The 20,143-nt window shown below is 43.1% G+C and overlaps 2 protein-coding genes across 3 annotated transcripts in view; one reads left to right on the forward strand and one right to left on the reverse strand.

Annotated features, from left to right (window-relative positions):
- LOC147011838 (myosin-11-like) overlaps positions 1 to 4,652 on the reverse strand; it is a 115,819-nt gene extending 111,167 nt beyond the window's left edge. Inside the window, exon 1 of the mRNA XM_085857218.1 lies at positions 4,551 to 4,652. The gene's annotated coding sequence lies outside the window, so the exon portion shown is untranslated. The remainder of the gene's footprint in view (positions 1 to 4,550) is intronic.
- The window catches only part of LOC147011839 (tumor necrosis factor receptor superfamily member 14-like), a 100,834-nt gene that overhangs the window by 11,220 nt on the left and 69,471 nt on the right, over positions 1 to 20,143 (forward strand). The gene's annotated exons all lie outside the window — the stretch shown is intronic.

Below are 20,143 nucleotides of genomic sequence, written 5' to 3' on the forward strand. Positions count from 1 at the left end.
GCCAGATGGTCCGCACGGCTTCTGTCATTTAATTATGACATTCAGTACAAGCCTGGCTCTGAAAACCTTATAGATGATTGCTTGTCTCGCCTTCCACTGCCGACTTCAGAGCCCAGCGTGGAGGATGATGTTGAGGTTGTCACACTCACGTCGACCCTCACTGCGGTGACAGCTGAATAATTCAAAATTGTCTGTATTTTCTACTCCATTCAAACAAAATTGCGTCAATTGCTTACAAAGCACTGGCCGAAAATGTCAAAAGGCCTGGATCCTGATCTCCTTCCTTACTTCAGATTTCAAACTGAACTGTCACTACAAGAAGACTGCGTGATGAGGGGTACTCACCGCCTTCTTGTCCCGGAGATGTTACAGCCGCATTTCATCAAATTGGCGCATGATACGCACCAGGGCATAGTGAGGACAAAGCAGCGGTTAAGAGATCTGTATTGGTGGCCAGGAATGGACGCACACCTCGAGTCCGCAATCAAGGATTGCATTACTTGCCAGCAGCACGACAAGACAGTTGTGACACACGCATCACCACTACAACCGGTTCCTTATTCCAATCCCGCTTGGGAGAAATTGGTAATCGAAGTAGTGAGGCCCTTCGATTCTGCCTCACTGGATTGTCGTTTTGCTATCACTATCATTGATTACTTTTGCAAATGGCCAGAAATTGCCTTCACCTCCCAGGTCACCTCCACGACAGTGATCAAGTTCCTGTCAACTGTCTTTAGCAGAGAAGGTAACCCAAAAGAGTTGATATCTGACAATGGTTCACAATTCACATCTCAGGAATTTGAAACCTTTCTGAAAGACAGACATTATCCACAGGAAGTCAGCAGTGTACTATCCGCAAGCGAATGGGGGAAATTGAGCGATTAAATATAAGCTTAAAGGAAAGCTTGCTCACTGCTAACATTGAAGGGAAAGACTGGAAAACATTTACAACGGACTTTCTTCAAACGTACCGGGCAACTCGACATGCCACAACACAGCGACCACCTGCTGAACTGCTTCACGGGAAAGAGATGCACACCAAGCTAAATGTATCTGGTTTGCAAATGACAAAGCCCAACACACCGTCACACAAAGACAAAGCTCAGAGTATAAGAGAAGCAAAATAAGCAAAAGGTGTACACCGACAAATGCCATGGAGCAAAGGATGTGAACTTTGGATGTGGTTCCTTCGTCGGAGTGAGGAAACCTGGCATCCTCCGAAAAGGACAATCCAAATTTTCAGTGCCTCTCCAAGTTATGGAGTAAAGAGGATCTCACACGTACAAACTGTCCGACGGATGGATTTGGAATGCGTCTCATTTAGCATCTGCCTGTCAAAGGAATGCAAGAGATGATGCTGAGCTTCCACTCCTTCCTGACATCAGCGCACCACCAGCGCAAGACACATCAGAATCTGTGCCGGTCGGCCGGGATGCCAGAGTTCGCAGATCCCCAGTCTGGACTCAAGATGATGTGATGGAGTAATGTAAAGTCCTTTGAGAATAAGAAAAGCAAGCTAATTAATACTGTTGCCATGTTTATTACTACTTGTTTTATGGTTAATCCTTGCTGTGGCAATTACTACATTTCAACTTCTAGTTAATTGATATTATTGTTGTCCACTGAGATACAGTATGCATGTGGTTAAAGAAAGGGGGATATTTGGTGTTGCGCATAGACTGGATGCTCGAGGGTGCGATGAGGAAGAAGTTCTGGGTGAGAGGTCAGGAGGTGTGCGTGCATGCAGTGCAAAGCTTATTACGTTCTGAGGTTCAGTTGACTGAAACCGTTGGAGAATATTGGATTCTTCATTCTTGGAGTATTTTACGATACAACAGTGTGTTAACCAGACTCAGTGGTGTAATGGTTAGAGGAGAGTGTCGGCACTGGGTCTGAGAGGTTGGTGGTTCAAACCCTGCCTGAGATCATAATGGTGTGTGCTGCCTCTTTGCTTGAGGCTCAGCATTTAAAAGGATGGAGCATGGACAAACAACCATGTAAGTAATAATAGTGCAGGCTTTTCTGGGCCTAATGGCTTCCTTGAAAGGAACTCATATTATTCATGTCAAATGGGTACTGCATGAACAGATACTTGTTTTGTTTATTCTATTCTTTGACAGCTGCATAAACAATGAATAAATGGAGAAAAATATTGATCTTCGCTTGCATTCAAACATTGGTTAAACTTAAGACTTGTAAGGTTTGACCACTCACGTACTTAAGTACCACTACGGCTTAAATCTGCCAAACAATGCTGACCTTGACAAGAATTCATTATTCTCCATGATAAACTTTATCAGTTGTTTGAGAAGAATAACTGCAGCTTCACACATTTGAGCCAATTCCAACCCTCAACCTAATTCAATACATTTGGGATTAACTTTTTATCAGGAAACTTAAGTCATGGGAGGTTAGGAGGCCATTTGGCCTATCACGCCTTTGCTGTATCAGACATCCCAGCACTTCCACCTACTCCAGGTGGTACAATTGATACAGAAACCCAAAGCAGGTACTTTAGCGAGGGTAGCAGGCACACAATAGCCTACTCTAAAAGAAAAAAAGATTATGGCTTTTTTATTTTATTTTAACATCTATAATGTAAGACTCCCTGATACGATGGAAAGAAAGCGTGTTCTGAGATGCATTACTTCCACTTGACAAAAAAAAAACATTTTTAAAAGTTCACACACACTCACACATTGTAGTTTGTTTGCTGATTGAGATATCATTAACCAGCTATTTTGGCTTAAATAATTACAGAAATCAAGAAAATGTCCAAATACCAGGACCTCAGCAATGAGATCAGTAGATCCTGGAAGCTGAAGAGCGTGGAAATAGCAACAGTGATAATTGGAGCAACAATATTGATGAAGAAGAACAAAAACCTCACTGAGGTTTTGAAAACCATCCCTGGGAATATTACAACAAACAAACTACAATTGGAGGCAGTCCGGGGTTCGGTGACTATCCTGAAAAGAGACCTCGGAACAAAACTCTGACAACAACAAAGATGAACAACTTGGTCGATGAACTGTGATCCCTTACCGAAACGAAGGTGGATACTTTGAGTCCTGGGAGGACTTCGTTCCATCTCCTCAAGCCCACAAATGGAGATAACAACCAACGACAGACTCACACACAGACACATACACACACCCATTTCATGGCTGTTCCTCACAATTCTTATTTATTGTACAGCAATTGCTATTCCGAAAACAATATATATATATATATATATATATATATATATATATATATATATATATATATATATATATATATATATATATATATATATATATATATATATATATATATATATGAGACTAATGCCATCTGTCCATCTTTCTGTCTCACCCTGAAACACAGAAACACTCCTCGGAGAGAGAAAATTATTCAGTAAAAGTTGCTTCAAATTAATTCAAACCTATGGGAATTTTTTGCTGCAAGGCCAGTCTGCCTCGATCGCTCCTGGATTTCTTTTTTTCTTTGCTGTTAAGAAATATGCAATGATGCAACCAGCAGCCACAGGCTGCATACAAAATGAATGCATGAACTTCCACAACCCATTTGATTCCCCTCATGTTACTGTATTTTAATTTCCCAGCCTGATGGAGGGAAGTACTGGTGATTCATATGTCATGGTGATTCATGTTTTCCAGGTGCATTCCTGCCTTGTGTGAAAATACTTTTTAATTTTCAAATCAAGTGCAATAAACACCGATTTATTGAATTAATCATGAATTGTCAAGGAAACTTAATCCTGCACCTTTCCACTATAAGTTGCCCAATGCAAGCAAGCTAAGATCAATGATTGAGAAGCAGCACTCAAGACAAGAGTGCTGCTAATCTTCACCTTATGCTTTCTCTCAAACCTACCGTGCTCTCTTCTACTCTCACTGATCTTGTTCCTTCTCCTACTCCCCTTTCCTTTTTGCCACTCATTCACTCGTGTGATGTCCTTGTCCTCCCTGTTCACCTATGGAAGTCTGTGAACTTGCTGCCCTGTGTTGTTTAGCTGCCCTGTGAGCCGAAATATATAATAATAATTAGCAACCTCAAACCATTCTATTTCAGTCTAGTGCAGGACTAAGACCTTCCTCAACCCATGTCCAGTTGGGTGTTTGCATCCGTACTTGCTACCCCTGCCAAGTGCCGGTTGGCAAGAGCGAGCAACCACATGGTTACTGAAGCCACACTAGCCAGGGGAGAATGAGATGAGTTTTAATTCACTCGATGAAACGGTCTCTCTCTGACCAGATGTTGCAATTAAGATAATGTGTTAAAAGATGATATTTTAACATCTCCGCATGAAAATATCATCATCGCTTTGAACCCATGTGCAAAAACATTTTTTTCTAAACTAGAATGCAATATTGACACAACATTTGATTAACATATGAGGGACCAATAGGAATTCCTAACGTATAGAAGTCGAAACAAACAAAATAAAATAACGATAGTCATTCGCGTAAAATAATTGCAAGGGGGAGGGGAGGGGGGGGGTAAATTGACATCGAGTCAGTATGGGGCTCTGTGCATTGTCTTACCTGCAAGAAGGGCACGACCACTCTGTATGGAGCATATGCTGGGAGGGAAGGAAGAGAACTCGAGGGAGCGATAACACCTCGTGGGTGGGTCTTTGCACGTCAAGGAAACTGTGCTGAGCCTGATATGTGTTGCGGTTCATGAGTCCACCTTTGCAAACCATACAATAAAGCTCAGCTGATATCCTTTCATATTTCAAGTGAAAAGAGTCTCAGAGATATTGCATTTAAAAAATTAGATCGTCAGTCCTCATGAACGCTGTGCATTTTACACTCTCATACCGAGAACATGCATGTAACATTGTCGTGCCTCAAGCACTTTGATTACCTGAGTTTTGAACATTTAGACTCTTTTTATCTTATTCGGCAATCCATCCGCCTTGCGGTCTACTGACATTGCAAACAAACTTGACTTCCCATTTTGCTCACTGGTTAGCTCTGGTAAACCAAACTTTTGTTGTTGTTGAAATTCCACTTGAATATTTCTCTGTGTGATATTTCATGATGTGGGGCCAAATGTGTTGTTTCTTTTTTTTCTCTTCCAAATGTTACCAAGCTGACTGGCGTCGTATTCAGGAAGTAATTCTATCGTCCATGTGAAAACGAAGCTTCAGTGAAAAAGGGTGTCTACTGTCTAGTATGCGACGTTTAAAGCCAGCTGTCCCATCTGTAATGTGACATCAAAACTTCACTGTTAACTTACGAAAGAGTAATAAACTTTTTTTTCTGGCCGGTGTTCAGGACTGTCAGAAGTATGGTTCATTATCCTAATTATCATTATCCTAATGAGACATTCATGCATTCCACACCAGTACTCCCTGAATCGTGAAATGTTATTTTCCATCTACGTTCATTTGTAATCACATATTACATCCACATCCAATTATTCACCCCCCCTCCCCCTGTCAGCATTAATTCCCCTCCATTCTCTTTATCTCGATGATCCTGAACTTTCTCGAATATACAATACTGTGCAAGTGTTTGGGTAATTTTCACTCTTGTTGCACTTTCCCCTATTAAACATTTGTGGGAAGATAGAAGTGTGCCATATAGGTAGATAATAATTCAAATTTCTGTGAAAGTCAATTTAATATCACAGTTACTTTTAAGTATAAAAATAAATGAGGAAATTGGAAGTTTTCGTTTTGCTATGTATATTATATCATCATGTGCTGGTAATACTGTTACGAATTTGTAAGCCTTTTGCACACAGACAGTCAGCAGTCCCATAGTTCAGTTATCCTGTTAAATATATGTGGATAGTTAGAATCCCTCCCCTATGTCTAATGGGTTAATTTCATGTGTGCGCTGCGGGTTTCTTTTATAGTCAGGTTTTTTTACATCTTTAAACCTACCAACGCCAACAAAACCCTCACTTCACTCCTCCTCCCACTCTGCGGGCGAGCAAGCGCTTCACCCGCCCAACTTTCACTTCACACCACGGTGCCATGACGCACGTGTTTCTGACTACGGACGTGGGTGGAGCTCCCTCGCCTCGGAGCTCTGACTCCGCCCCATCAAAGAAAAATGTCTCCCCTGTCGACACTGGGGAAGACAACAGGGCCTCTCTTAGGGGAGGAGCACTGAGACGCCGACACGCCCCTCCTCCAATCGCGGCTGGCCACCACAACACCCGAAAATGCCCCGTCCAATCCGGAGGTGAGTTACCCGAGAGCGGATCCCTCCACCCCGCACGGGGGAGGGATAAGAAGGATCGCGAGCTGTATCCGGTGGGGGGTTCCTTGGTTCCTTGGAGGTCGTTCCTTGCTTCTGGTCTGCTGGGCTCTCCTAGTCGTCGGTCATCGTTCGTGGCTGGCCGGGTCATTCGTAGGATCCTGGCTGCGCTCATTGGATTCTGGTTCGTAGGTTTGAGTCCCACCATGGTGGGTTGTGTTGAAGCGCTCGAGCTGGGGATCCCTGTTCCCTTCCACGGACTCCGAGCTCCACAAGTGTGGGTCGGTAAAACCGCACGAGGCGGCCAGGTACCCGACCAAACTCTAACCCCCAGCTTGCCTATCCTCCGCGGCTGGAGGGTCCAAATAAAGGCCAGTTGGTGCCATTTCTTTTTGGGTGTGTGTGTCTGTCTGTGGCCAGTCTTATAAGTAGAACTGCATAAGTGCTTTGCTTATTGTACATTGCATTTTAGTCGGTTTAACCCTGCTCTGTGTCTCGCTCCCTGATTATTATTTGTAAAATAAACCCTCTTGTTAAATGTACCAGCTCTTTTTCTGTGCTTTCTCTCATTGGCCTAGCAGGGTTTGGGTTTGAGTTATAGTGAGGCCAATTGTGCCGTAAATTGTTATTTGGGCCGGCGCGGCTTTCGTAATTCCCACTCGGTTACGCCGGATCCAAGTCGATAACAGCGACTCGGTTCGGAGAAAGCCGCCGAGGGTGTGGCTTCCCCGGTAGTTTAAATCGCGTAGTGACAGGTATTTGGGCTAAAGACGAATAACCCTATGCTACGCGGTTGAAATATTGGCGTCCACGGTCCATAAAGCGACCCGTCGACTTCGGAGTTATCCGGGGTGACGACCTTCAATTCCAGGTGTTCGGTGGGAGACGGCCCAACTGCTCCATCTGGCGGTCGTTCCTCGCCCCCGAACCCACCACTACAACAATACCACTTACGGTAAAGAAAATATGCAGAAAACAGTTTGTGGATTTCTGTGCAGTAAATAATAATCAATTACTAAAGTTGATCAACTGCAGTTACATAAATGTGAATTCCAAGAAACCACAATAAAAGTTTCAAATTAGTGTATATGTGAAATTAGTTTTCATCAGCTTGTTCCCTTGCTTGAAAGTCGATGTTTCAAGAGAACAATGTGTGAAGATCCAAACTCTCTGAGAAGAATTAAATGACACTGCATGAAGAAGATAACAAAAGCTGAAGATCTACAATGGTGTGACATACACTTTGCAATGTCTGAAAGAAACTGGCTTGGTATAAGACAAGAAAAAACTTGGAATACCCAGAAGAACCTCCGAAAGGTAAGACAAGCACTGGAAGTTGCTCAGTTTATGTGACAGAAGAAAATCAAGTTCGCTGCCAACAAATTAAATGAGAGCAGGCTTGACCATTAACATTTCGTCCACCACTGTGTACAGAAGGCTGATTGCAGCAGGTCTCCATGGCAGAGTTTCAACAAAGAAACCACTGCTGAGACCACAAAATATGGTGAAAGACTGAAATTTGCAAAGCAACATAAAGATTGAGCAACTGGACAATGGAATTGGGTATTCTGGTCTGATGAATTGAAGTCTGAACTTTTTGGTTCAAAGAAACACCAGTTCATATGCTGAAGATCTGGAGAACGTTATGACACACAATGTTTGCAGCCAAATGTTAAAACCTGGGGAGGCTCCATGACTCTCTGGGGTTGTATCTCAGCTTTTGGTGAAGGAAAACTTGTTAAAATCAATGGGACACTAACAAAAGATTTGTACAAGCAGATACTGCAGCACCACACAGTTCCTCGTGGAAATCATTTAATCAGAAGAGGATTCATTTTCCATCAACATAATGATCCAAAACACACTTCTAATCGAGTGAAACAGTATTTGGAGAACAAATTTACAGCTGGGACATGTTCTGTTTTATTTGGAAGCGGCTTGCTATTGCTTGCCAATCCAGCCATTCAGTATCAACCACTTTACGATTTACAGTATATGGCAAGCGGCTTGGAAAGTAGAGCAAGCGATTAAGAGAGGTGTTCGACATGGCACGAGGCTGATCAATTTATCTCACGGGCTGTTGGCAGTTAATGGTGGCTCAAGCGGAGAGATGTTACTCCTGCTGAGGATGCCAGAGAGAAAGAGCTTTGAAGAGTGGGCAGAACTGAGAATGGAGCGTGCAGAGCTTTTAATGCAGGAGTGTTGAGAGCTGAAAATGCCTGAGAATAGCAGAGAGAAGGAGCTTTTAAGAATGCTGTGATGGAGCAGAGCTTTCTCGTTTGATGGTATAGGTTGGTTGTCGTGTAGTTTGGAAAACCGGCTCAAACTGGACTTAGGCCACCTTTGTAACAAATGGTTGCTTGGCCAGATTAGAAAGTTCACGAGTGCTTATTGGCGCTTCCTCGGGTTAATTTCAGGGTCTCCATGAGTGTTGTAATGTGGCAAACGGGCCTGGGAACTTACTCAGGGCTGTGAACTTAGCTCATGGTCGCGGTCATTTTGACATGACCCGCGGGACTCAAATCGAGGAACCGGAACACACTGCGGCCGTAACAATACTTTTATTGTTACTTCTGTTTTTCATCCTCATTCTTTAAAATCTGCAAACATGCAAAACTCCTTTACTCTCCCCTCCCCCCCCTACCCACACCCCAAAACGCGCAGTGACAGGTCCATAGATAAGCTAGGTGGCGGTTGGGGGGGGCTCCTCCCCCTTCTGACTCCCCATTTCCTTCTCTTTCTTTTCCTCTTCCTTGTACTCTCTGTAGCTGCTGTTTAAACAATAAATTTGTTTGGGGAAATTGTTGTCACAAAAGGATCAAGTTAAACCGAAAATGATGGCCTGGACCAAATTTGCTTGGGTACCACGATAGCACTGTTTACATTGGAGACCGCCATGTTGTTGAGCTCTGTGGAGCACTTCATTCCGTTGAAGTGCTAGCTTGAGCACTTTGAAGCAAGCAAGTTGCTTGGCGAGTGGGAAGCAATCTGCTTGCTAATGGAACACGCCCCAGATGTGTTATAAATGCTATAGAATGACCACCCCAGAGACCCTAATGAGGAACCCAACTAATGTTACAGAACTGTGGGATATACTACAGAATATTTGGCACAATATTCCTGTAAGAGTGCTTCAGTTGTATCCAAGAAAGATGGGTAAACAAATGATGGCAATCAAGAAGGCAAAGGGCAGACGCAGGTCTCGTGACACAAGTCTCCATGACATTGCCATTGAGTCTGGAATTGACGCTGAAGTGTTGATAAACACAGTGCTGAATGGTCATCAGTACAACCGAAGCCTACGATGCCACAAAATCATCGCTGAGGCCATGCACCATCTGCAATTGCATGACTATCTCGAGCAACTACCGGAATCAGGACTTGATGCTGCCTTAGGACTGATAGCAACCATCCGAGATAGTTTCCCTGGGAGGTTCATGGAGTGCATCAACCAAGAGTGGATACGTCAATTTCTCGAAGGTTACCAGACATACATTCTGGAAAAGTGCAATGACAATGTAACATATGCATTCTGGATAACATACGTCTTACTTAGAAATGGTTGAACTGTGGTTTTGGTTGAATGCTCTTACGGAAAATGGTTGAATGGTCTTACGTGGTTCTTCTCGTATGGAAGAATTAATTACTCCAGATACCTTCCTCTCTATTGCCCCGAAATGAGAGATCTGGAGAGTACTCATCCTGACATTCATGACGAATTGATGGCTGGGAAGTTTGCGGTCCAGCGCCAGCAGCATCATGGATTTGCAATGACCCCTTGTGATCAGATTATTGAACAAACGTTCAATCGTGATTCCAAAACAAAAGGGGGCATGACCGGCATTACCCTCAACAAAGGAGCAGCACATCGTTGGATACTTGGTTATCCAGAGATAGCCATGATTGCTGGTGCCTGCTACTCGATGTCTGGAAAAGCTAAGGACCCTTCTACTGGTACACAACTGGAGCTGAACAAGCCTCGAATGAAGAAAGATGAGTAGGCGGTGCAGAATGTGATGGCTATGATAGAAGGCTTCACAAATACATTTTGCATTGAAGATGGGGATAAACAGCTGTGGAATATTTCTTCAGGCACTGTGGCTCCAGACGTGGTAAAATCGGACCTACTCTCTGCACATCGGTATGGCGAAGAAACCTTCAAAGAACACATTGGGGAGCGTTTACTCAACAGCAAAAAGGATGTCTTTGACAAACTGTCTCTGCAAAGACGAAAACTTTCTCTGATATTGGAAAGAAAGTTTAGTGTAATATCTCTCTCACAAATGCGTCGATGAAGGAAAATAGACACCTGTTGGTTCGAATGATGGTTATCGCTCAGGAGAAAGGGTTGGATCTAATGGACGTGGTTAATTATCCTTTTATGTTCCATGCCGATGGCGTTCACAAACCACGATGGTTCGCTAATGAAAACTGACAAGGCAGCACTCATGAAAGTAATCGAGAGGCATACAACGGCTGACTTTTCTGAAGGTAGCACTGACGTGAGCAGAGAGACGGTTGTCATTGGGGATGCAATGGCAATGATTCAACAGCAATGCCAATTTCCTGAAACATTCGGTGACTTTGCAGACTCAATACTCAACCAGCTGATTTCTCTTTCCCGGAAACATCATGCCAAACGAATAGATTTCTTAATTGATCGGTACAGAGACGTGTTGATCAAAAGTGGAGAGCGAGAAAGGAGAGCTGCAGTGGGTCAGAGTCGAGTCCGTATTGCTCGAAGAGAACAAAAGATGCCCAAACAGATGAAGAAATTCCTCGCCTGTAACAAGAATGAACAAGGACGCCTTACTGGTATTCATGGTCAAGGAATGGAAGCAATCCAAGCGAGAAATTATTGGTGATGTTCAGCTGTTTGCGATATGTGGAAACTGTTGTTACAAAGTATATGTAGCCCTTGGTGGAGTTGTCACGGTTGAAGATATCCCCGAGCTTCATTCCGATCATGAGGAGGTGGAGACAAGGATCTTTCTCCATGCGAGTCATGTGTGTCAGTCCTGCAGACAGCCACTGGAAATCATCATCCGCTCACCAGCCGCCGATATGTTTGTCTCAGCATCTATGTGGCCTCTATTGTCGGCTCGCATTACATTGCATTTGACGATCGCAACATGTCCACGAGTCATCAACATCACTGAAATCAGTCGGAATCTTGGCCCGATCATGTTGGAGGGTATTGTCGACTTTCACTCGTTCACAGGTTGCAACATTGTAAGCTCCTTCAAGGGGAAAGGCAAGGTCCGCCCTCTGAAGATGATTCCCCGATGTACGTCAAGGCTTTTCGTGAACTTGGGCTGGCATGGACAGTGACAGACAACCTTTTAAACGTCCTGGAGTCATTTGTCTGTGAATTGTATGGGTGGAAAGATTGTAATGATTTAAACATTGGTCGTTACAATGCTTTCCGTTGTGCCATGATGGAAACGTCTCTGCCGCCCAACCGAGACATCTTGAAACTCCCCGTCATGCGAACGAATTACCAGACAGGAATTCACAAGTCGTGTTTCAAGCAGAACATTTGCCCACCATGTCAAGTGGTCCAACTCACTGTCAAGTGGTCCACCATGCCCATTGTCCCTGCATCAGTTTTAGAAGTTGTGCACTGTAGCTGCAAGAAAGGACAGTACAACTCCAAACGATGGTCCTGCACAAAGGCAACCGTGGATTGTACGGACTTGTGTAACTGCTGTGACTGCACAAATCGCCCTGTGACCACGGTCCACAGTGAAAGCGAGGATGATGAGGCCTGCAATGATGTATGCGAAATTAATGCTGAGAATGATGATCAGGAATAGAACCAGGTATGGTCAACATAATTTTTTCGGATTTTCGTTTTTCAGTATTCGCCTGAATCTGCGTCAGAATCAATATCTAGATATGTGCAATTATATGTTTCAGGTATTGGTCGTTACAACTCTCCGCTCTCCCCGAACTGGATGGTTTGCCACCCATTCGCCGCTTCAAAAGGCGATGAGCTGCGTTTTTTGCAGTAACTCGGCAGCGATATTGGTCCAATTATCTACCCCAGTTTACCCTAATTTGCGTCATGTGATCATCATGACGTATTCTGCTTAATTTCTGGAGCTCTTCCTGATGCCATGTACCAAGTTTGGTGGCATTCAGACGTATGCTTGTGGAGAAAATCGAGTGTTGCATACTAATTAGCTCGTATGAATAATTAATTAGTTAAAGTAGTCAATGCTAATTAGTGAACCAATATGTTTAGTAGAAGTTTGATTTTCTTAAATCACCATGTCTATAGCAACGTTTTTATGTAAACTTCTTCCCTTTACCGCTTTGAATGCAGCACTTTTCTATATTGGCGCGTCCTACAGGCTTCGGCCCACGGCCGAGTAGATGCCTGGCCCATCCCCATCTCTTAAGGATAGGACAGTCCTGGCACCCACCCGAATGGACTTGCATTTGTATTTCAGGTTAACCAAAGGAGACCGCCGTCTGGTGGACAACTCCTCAGCACCACCCTGATACACACGACATTGTGTTTTGCGGAGTAAAGTTTTTTTGTGGTGGCCGGAGTGCAAATCCTGCCACCAACCTTCTAGGAAAGGTAACCAACAGCAGGAGGACATCCGCAGACGCAGTTGGCACCAGATATGGATGGCATTGGCTCACATGGAGCTCCTCCGACCTTTGGGAGGTTTTGCATTTAATCCTGCTGGGTGTCCATGTCCATACACCCTCCACACCTAGGGGTTCCTGGTGGGGGGAGCCAGTTTATTTGCCGACAAGCCAACCATGAAACAGGTTAGTACAGGTTTACATGGTACCTATACCAATTCACAGATCTCATCTGGCCTGACCTGACAAGTTTGAAAGCACCTCTGTGTCAAATCCCATCTCTAGCTTCAATACAAGGGAATAGGGAATACAAGGGAATAGCAAAATGTGGGATTTTTAGTGCTTCACTTCACTTCACTTCACTTTTGACCCCTTAGCATCAGAATGGGGAGCTAGATCAAATAAATGAAGGAGTGTGTATGTATTGAGACAAGGTACCTTGACACTAGATTTTAAGGGATTCAATCAGAAATGAAGGAATAGTGTGCGATTGTAATGTGTTGGAAAGAATTAAAAAAAAGTTGAAAGAAACAAGAAAAACACTATGTCTCCAGTCCCTCTCTATATGAGGGGAGATATAAAAATGTGACAAAGAGAAGGAAAAGGACAAGAAGAAGTAATGGGAACATAAAGGTAAAAAGAGCTGTGGAGAGGGGGATTCTCAATAAGGAAAAGGAACCTATATGTAATCAGTGGTATAACTTAAAAACTAAGCTCCCCCACTTATCTAAGGAGTTTTAAGGTGCAACTCACTTGGTCAACCAACAAGGCAAACATGAAGACCAAGGAGCTTTCCAGGAGAGCGTTATAAGAATATTTCAAGATCACTCTTTATCCCTTTGAGTATGGTGACATCCATCATTAAGAAGTGGAAGACGTATCATACCACCTAGACTCTACCCAGATCACGCCGCCCATCCAAACTCAGCAACCGGGCAAGCAGGAAACTGGTTTGGGATGTCACGGTAAATCCAACAATGACTTTGGAAGATCTGCAAGGCTCTGTGTCCGAGATGGGGGTCAGTGTTCATCAATCAACAATATCCTGTTCCCTTCACAGAACTGGCTTCTATAGACAGGTGTCAATAAAGAAGCCATTACAGTAATACACTGCCATATACTGTTTCTCAACACGCTTGTTTCCATTTTACACTCCTTATACAGTACATTATGACTCGTCCAAGCCTGGTGTTGGCTTCGTGGTTAGGGTAGCTGGCTTGTATTGGGATCCTTGGGTCCTGAGTTCAAGCCCTGCTGGTTGCTGAATTAACACCAGGTGGGGTCGACTCAGCCTGACATCCTTCTGAGGTTGGTGAAATGTGTACCAGTGTAGAGGGACACAACATCAGTGGCACAGCTATGCTCCAAGCAATGACAGCTACCGGCAGCCAAACCTGCCATTTGCAAGAACAGAAGATGACTCAACTTCCCTAATCTGCTTCACTAGCTTCGAACATATACCATTGTGTTCTACAGTACCCTGGTGTTTCACAACAACCAGTCTGGACGTGCTCCAGTCAATGACGCTTTCTTGACAGTTTGTAAGAGCTCTAATTGTATTTCACTTTTAAAGGTTAAAAATAAAATCACTGTTTTATATTCAATGAATATAATGTGAGTGAATCTGTATTTCACAAGGTCAAAATCACTACCCAGCACTACAGTTCACCTAAATTTACATTCCACTCCAGCAGCTCCACTCAAGGTATTCCATTTGACTTGATATGTTGGTGTGCAGCAGATATTTGCCCATAAAGTACAGTAAAGTACGTCCTGCAGAAACACTGAAAAAGAATGTGCCTTTGGATTGTTTTTTAAATTTTATTTAAACAAATAAATATTGAGGTAGACGTCACAGAAATGTGGAATGTGATAAAGAAAGTAATGAAAGTGATGTAAAGGTTCACAAACTGTCACCACATGCGGATTCACGTGATACCATTTCCAGTTCTTCCTGCCGAACTTGTTCTGAACACGTCCAGTCCTTGTAGGTACAGTTTGCTCTACGGTTGACATTAATTTTTATTGCCATTTCATTTGTGCCTAAAACTTTTGAAATGACACAGCCCATGAAGATTAAACAAAGCATTTCCCATCAAATGAAATTGGAAATTTTGAAACGTTAAAGAGTTCTGGAATGGGCACAACATATTTAATGCAATGAAGAACATTGAGGAGTCTTGGAAGGAAGTTACGTCTGCAAACCACAATGGTATGTGGAAGAAACTCTGGCCTGATCGTGTTCCTCACTCCCAAGGGAGGATTGAAGAGGAGACGATTCAAGATGTTATTGAAAACGTTGTTGAAATGGGCAAGACAGTTGGGGTTCGAGGAACTTGAGAAGGAGGATGTTGATGGTTTTCTCAAATCCCATGGAGAGGAGCTCTCCAATGAAGACTTAATGCACCTCGTAGAGCAAATAGTTGCTGAAGATGTATTTGGGACCATCAAAAAGTGCCCCCGAAAGATTTGTCAGCCAAAAGGCTTTCGGAGATCTTCCAACACATCAATGCAGCGACAAACATCATGCAAGAAGATTATCCAAATGTGGAAAGCAACCTCAATGTTGCAAGGGTCTAAAGTCAGTGAATGCAATGCTACAGGGAACTTTATGAAAAAAAGAAAATGGCTGTGAAGCAACTCTTCCTTGATCAATTATTTAAGAAGACTCGTCAGCTGAAGGCTGAGAAGAGTCCTGATCAAGATCAGCAATCATGAGATCGACTCCACAGCTCTGTTCCTTGCCAGGATTCAGATTCTGATTTTGATTTGTAATAATAATTGTTCCAGTTGTAATGTGATTTGTAAATGTTCTTTTTGATATTGTGAGGCAACCCCCCAATTAAATTGCAATTGTCAATTTTCTTTTCACTGTCCAGTACTGCATTGTACTGTATATACTTTTTATTTATTCATTAATAAGCACAACTTTATCTTTGGAACTTTATTTTGGGAAAAATGCTGGTTTTTTGACATCCTTCAGGAACGTATCTCCTATTTATAACATTATTCTTTTGGGAAAACTTGTTTCACAACAAGCTGATTCGCGATACACTCTTTTTCAGGAACGCATCCTGAGTGTTTGGTGAGGTATCACTGTCCTGAAAAAGACACACCTAAAAGCTCGTATGGAGTTTGCGAAAAGGCATCTTAATGATACTGTAAGCATGTGGAGAAATGTTTTGTGGTCAGGCGGGACAAAAATTGAACTTTTGTTGTCTTCATTCAAAGCATTACGTCTGGTGCAAGCATCATGTGATGGGGCTGGTTTTCATCAGCAGGGACTCGCAAGATTGTCAGGATCGAAGGGACAATGGACGGTGCAAAGTGCAGGAGAATTGTTGATCGAAACCTGCTTGAGTCAGCCATGAATCTGAAACTGGGTAGGAGATTCACATTTCAGCAGGACAACGATCTGAAGCACAAAGATAAATCCACACTGGAGTGCCTAAATAAGAAGAAAATAAATGTTCTTGAGTGGCTCAGTCAAAGTCCTGACTTGAACCAATTCAAGATTCACATCGAGACTTGAATATTGCAGTCCATCGACGATCCCCATCAAACTTGACAGAACTAGAGCAATTTTCACATGAAGAATGGGCAAAGATTTCACCATATTACTGTGCAAAGCTGGTGGAGACATACCCACAAAGGCTCATAGCAATCATTGCTGTCAAAGGTGCTTCCACCAAGTGTTAATCGAAGGGGCTGAATACTTTTACAACCAGTGAATTTTGATTTGTACATAGTTTTTGCAGGTATTCCTGATATATTGTTACGAATCTGGCAGCCATGAGCACACAACAGCCAGAGTCCTTACAGATCAGTTATATCAATAAGTATGTGTTTCTAGTTAGGGTCCCATCCCCTATGTCTAATGGGAATTAAGTGTACGTGTGCTGCGAAATTATTTCATAGATAGGATTTTTACATCACCAACAACAACGACAATGCCCATCATCGCTTTTACAACAACAACACTCTGCTCACGACATTCTTCGTGCGCTCGCCGGCATGCGGGCGTGTGCGTGGGCGGAATTCCATATCCCAGGCGGTGTGGATTTCGCACCGTATATGGTCACGAAGCGTTTCGTTCTGGCTTGGCGCCAAATAAGGGTATGCGTCATTTCCCGCCCAATGGGCAATGAGCGGATCAAAAGCCGGGGCGGTCCTTTGCAAGAAGGCGGAGCCGCGACACGCCATGCACCCAATGAGAGCAGGCCACGGGGGAGCGGACCACACCCCGAAGGACGGAAGAAAGGATTAATGATTGCATCCTGTCTTCTCGAAGTGCTTCTGTCTGGGTCTGCGGCTGACTGCATCGCGCGCATCCGAGGGTCTCGTCTGGCGCATTACAACAAGCGGTCGACCATCTCATCACGGGAGATCACCTCGTCTCGCCTCCTCTGGATTTGGCTGCCCTGGTCCGTTCTTTGGCGACTGGTGCTCCGGGAAGGTGCGGACGTCGAGCCGTGCGAATGCGGCCAGGTAGCCAGCATGTTCTCTTCCCTCAGCTCGTCTTCCCTCCGAGCTGGAGGGGCAATAAAGACCATGAGGTCCATCTCTTTCTGGGTATTTGTGTGTGTGTCTGGGTATTTGTGTGTGTGTATGTGTCCGTGGGCCCCGTCTGATAAGTAGAATTGTTAAGTGCTTTTGTTGTACATTATTTGCATTGCTTAGTCGGATAACTCTGCCCTTACGTGCTCCCCTGGTCCTCTGATTATTATTAATAAATTCCCCCTTGTGTTGAATGTACCAGCTCGTTCTTTGTCATTTCTATCATTGGTTTGCCACGCTGCGAACGGGAATTAGGAGGCCTCATTGTTGCTGTAATCATGCAATTGGCCGACAGGGTTCTGGTACTCTCCGCTCGGGGTACGACTCGGATCCGGCTCGGAAACGACCCGGATCGCGCAGATCCTGCCGAGGGTGAATTTCCCCGGTAGTTTGGACGACGTGGGTATTTAGGAATATTGAAATTGGCAATTGACCCTATCCCACGTGGGCGACCTATTGGCGATCTTTGGTCCGATAAGGGACCTGTGACCTTTCGGATGTATCTGTAAGGTACGACCTAAATTCCAGTGTGTTAGGTGGAGCCGACTCTACTGCTCCCCCTCGCGTTCGTGCTCGCCACCGATACCCGGCCCCACAACAATATAACCTCTTTCAACTATAACAGTGTTTAGTTTGATCTCTTCAGTTTTGAACAAAAACGTTAATTTGGAAAAATTGTTTCCGCATAATTCATAATCCTTACATGTTTGTGTGTTTATGTGTTTGATACTTGTGAAAATCGAAGATTTTTCAAGAATATTTCTTAGTTGTGTGTGTTATTCTGTCTGTTTATTTATTTGTCTGTTTGATTGTTTGCTTGTATGTGTCAATCACCCACAGGTCACAATTTTAAACTGATCTTCACAAAACTTCACCACCTGGTAGAGTTTGACGTAAGCAATAAGCCTAATGCTTTTGAGGTCAAAAGGTCAACATAGAACAAAGGTCATCAATTAATTGATTCGGTGAGAGCTAATTGGTTAATACCTCCATTCACAGGTGAGAGGTGTGATTGGGTCTTTGTATTTCATTTATATATTGACTGCTTTTCACGTTTACATGTGGTATATGCTTGGGAGCCTCTGGTATGCATTTGTCTGCGCTGTCGCTGAGGATTCGCCAGGAAGTAAGAAAATCAGTCTGGAAGCTGAAGTGGTGTATCGCATTGGGATTCTCATGTGTGTACTATTTGTGAATGTCTTTACAGCTGTGGAGGAATACTGGGAAGGGTTTGAAACAGCAGAGGATTTACCTGGCGTAACCTTTCATGGTTGCCCTATGCAGCTTTCTTTGGCAAGAAGAGCATGGGAGGAGTCAGGAGTCAAGAAAACATATATATATATATATATATATATATATATATATATATATATATATATATATATATATATATATATATATATATATATATATATATATATATGTCGCCTGGTGTTGGCTTAGTGGTTAGGGTGGCTGGCTTGGGATCCTAGGGTCCTGAGTTCGAGCCCCGTTTTTCACTGAATTAACACTAGGGGGTTGACTCAGCCTGTCATCCTTCCAAGGTCGGTGAAATGAGTACCAGTGTACTGGTCCCGGTGTATGCCCCAGTTGGAATCGGTGTACCATATCCCTGTGTGTCATAAGAAGTGACCAGGGTTGGCGTCAGGAAGGGCATCCGGCCAGAAAAACATTGCCTCAAGAAGGGAACCATGATTGCATGGAGCCCGTCAAAAGCTAACCCCTGCTTCGCAGGGGAAAATGGCTGTATATATATATATATATATATATATATATATATATATATATATATATATATATATATATATATATATATATATATATATATATATATATATATATATATATATATATATACACTTTACTGTCATCTGTTACAGCCTTGTATTCGGACACTTTTCCTTTTTCATGCTTTCCTTGTAAAATAATTATTTACAGGGAGTTAAAGCTATTACCATTATAGCAATAGTCCATTTGTTTATAAGTGCACTGGGTTTTGCTCATTGGTGTTGTGGAGTAGCCTATCATTTGTAAACACATCTTCAACTTCTTAAATCATGATTGTGGTCAAACACCTGATCGTGTAACAAATAGTCTTTTCACCCTCCTGGCCTTCTCTGCTGCCCGATTATTTGTAACTGCTCTCCCAAACCGGCCTTGCTACATTCTTAACAACCCATGATAAGATTAACCTTCCAACTCTCACCTACATCTGTTGAAGCTTGCAGTTATTTATTGTATTTGAAGGATCATATCTTGCTGTTACCAAGCTGACAGACCCTTTGATTTCAGCTAAAAGACCTTTGATACCTTATGAATGACATCATAAAAGGAGCTAATTGTGTAATTTACTGTCAATAAGGAAGAGAGGAAAGGATGGGGGAGGGGGTTGGTTGAGATAAATAATATTGTGAAAAGTCATAGTGGAAAGATTGGAAAGAAAAGAGAGGTGTCAGAAGAGAAAAGAGAATTGAGAGTAATGGGGATGGAATGAAAGTAAATGAATGAAGGTATAGGGTGGTAGATGGAGTTAAAATTCAACTATTTCGGTGTCTATACTTGTGTGTGTGTGTCCTCCATAACTCCAAAACAATGAAACTTAGTCGCCTGAAACTTTGCATGCATACTAAAGAAACTCCAAGGAAATACAAGAGTGAAAATTGGGTGTTTGAGTTGATTAAAACACCCCTTTTGAAGATAATTAATGGCCTTATTTAATTATATCCTTTTATCAGGTGAGTCCTCAGCCACCTCGCATGTTGGGT

This window comes from Eptatretus burgeri, chromosome 15 (assembly GCF_056783735.1).
Source record: "Eptatretus burgeri isolate ZD-2024b chromosome 15, Ebu_testis_v1, whole genome shotgun sequence".
NCBI lineage: Eukaryota > Metazoa > Chordata > Myxini > Myxiniformes > Myxinidae > Eptatretus > Eptatretus burgeri.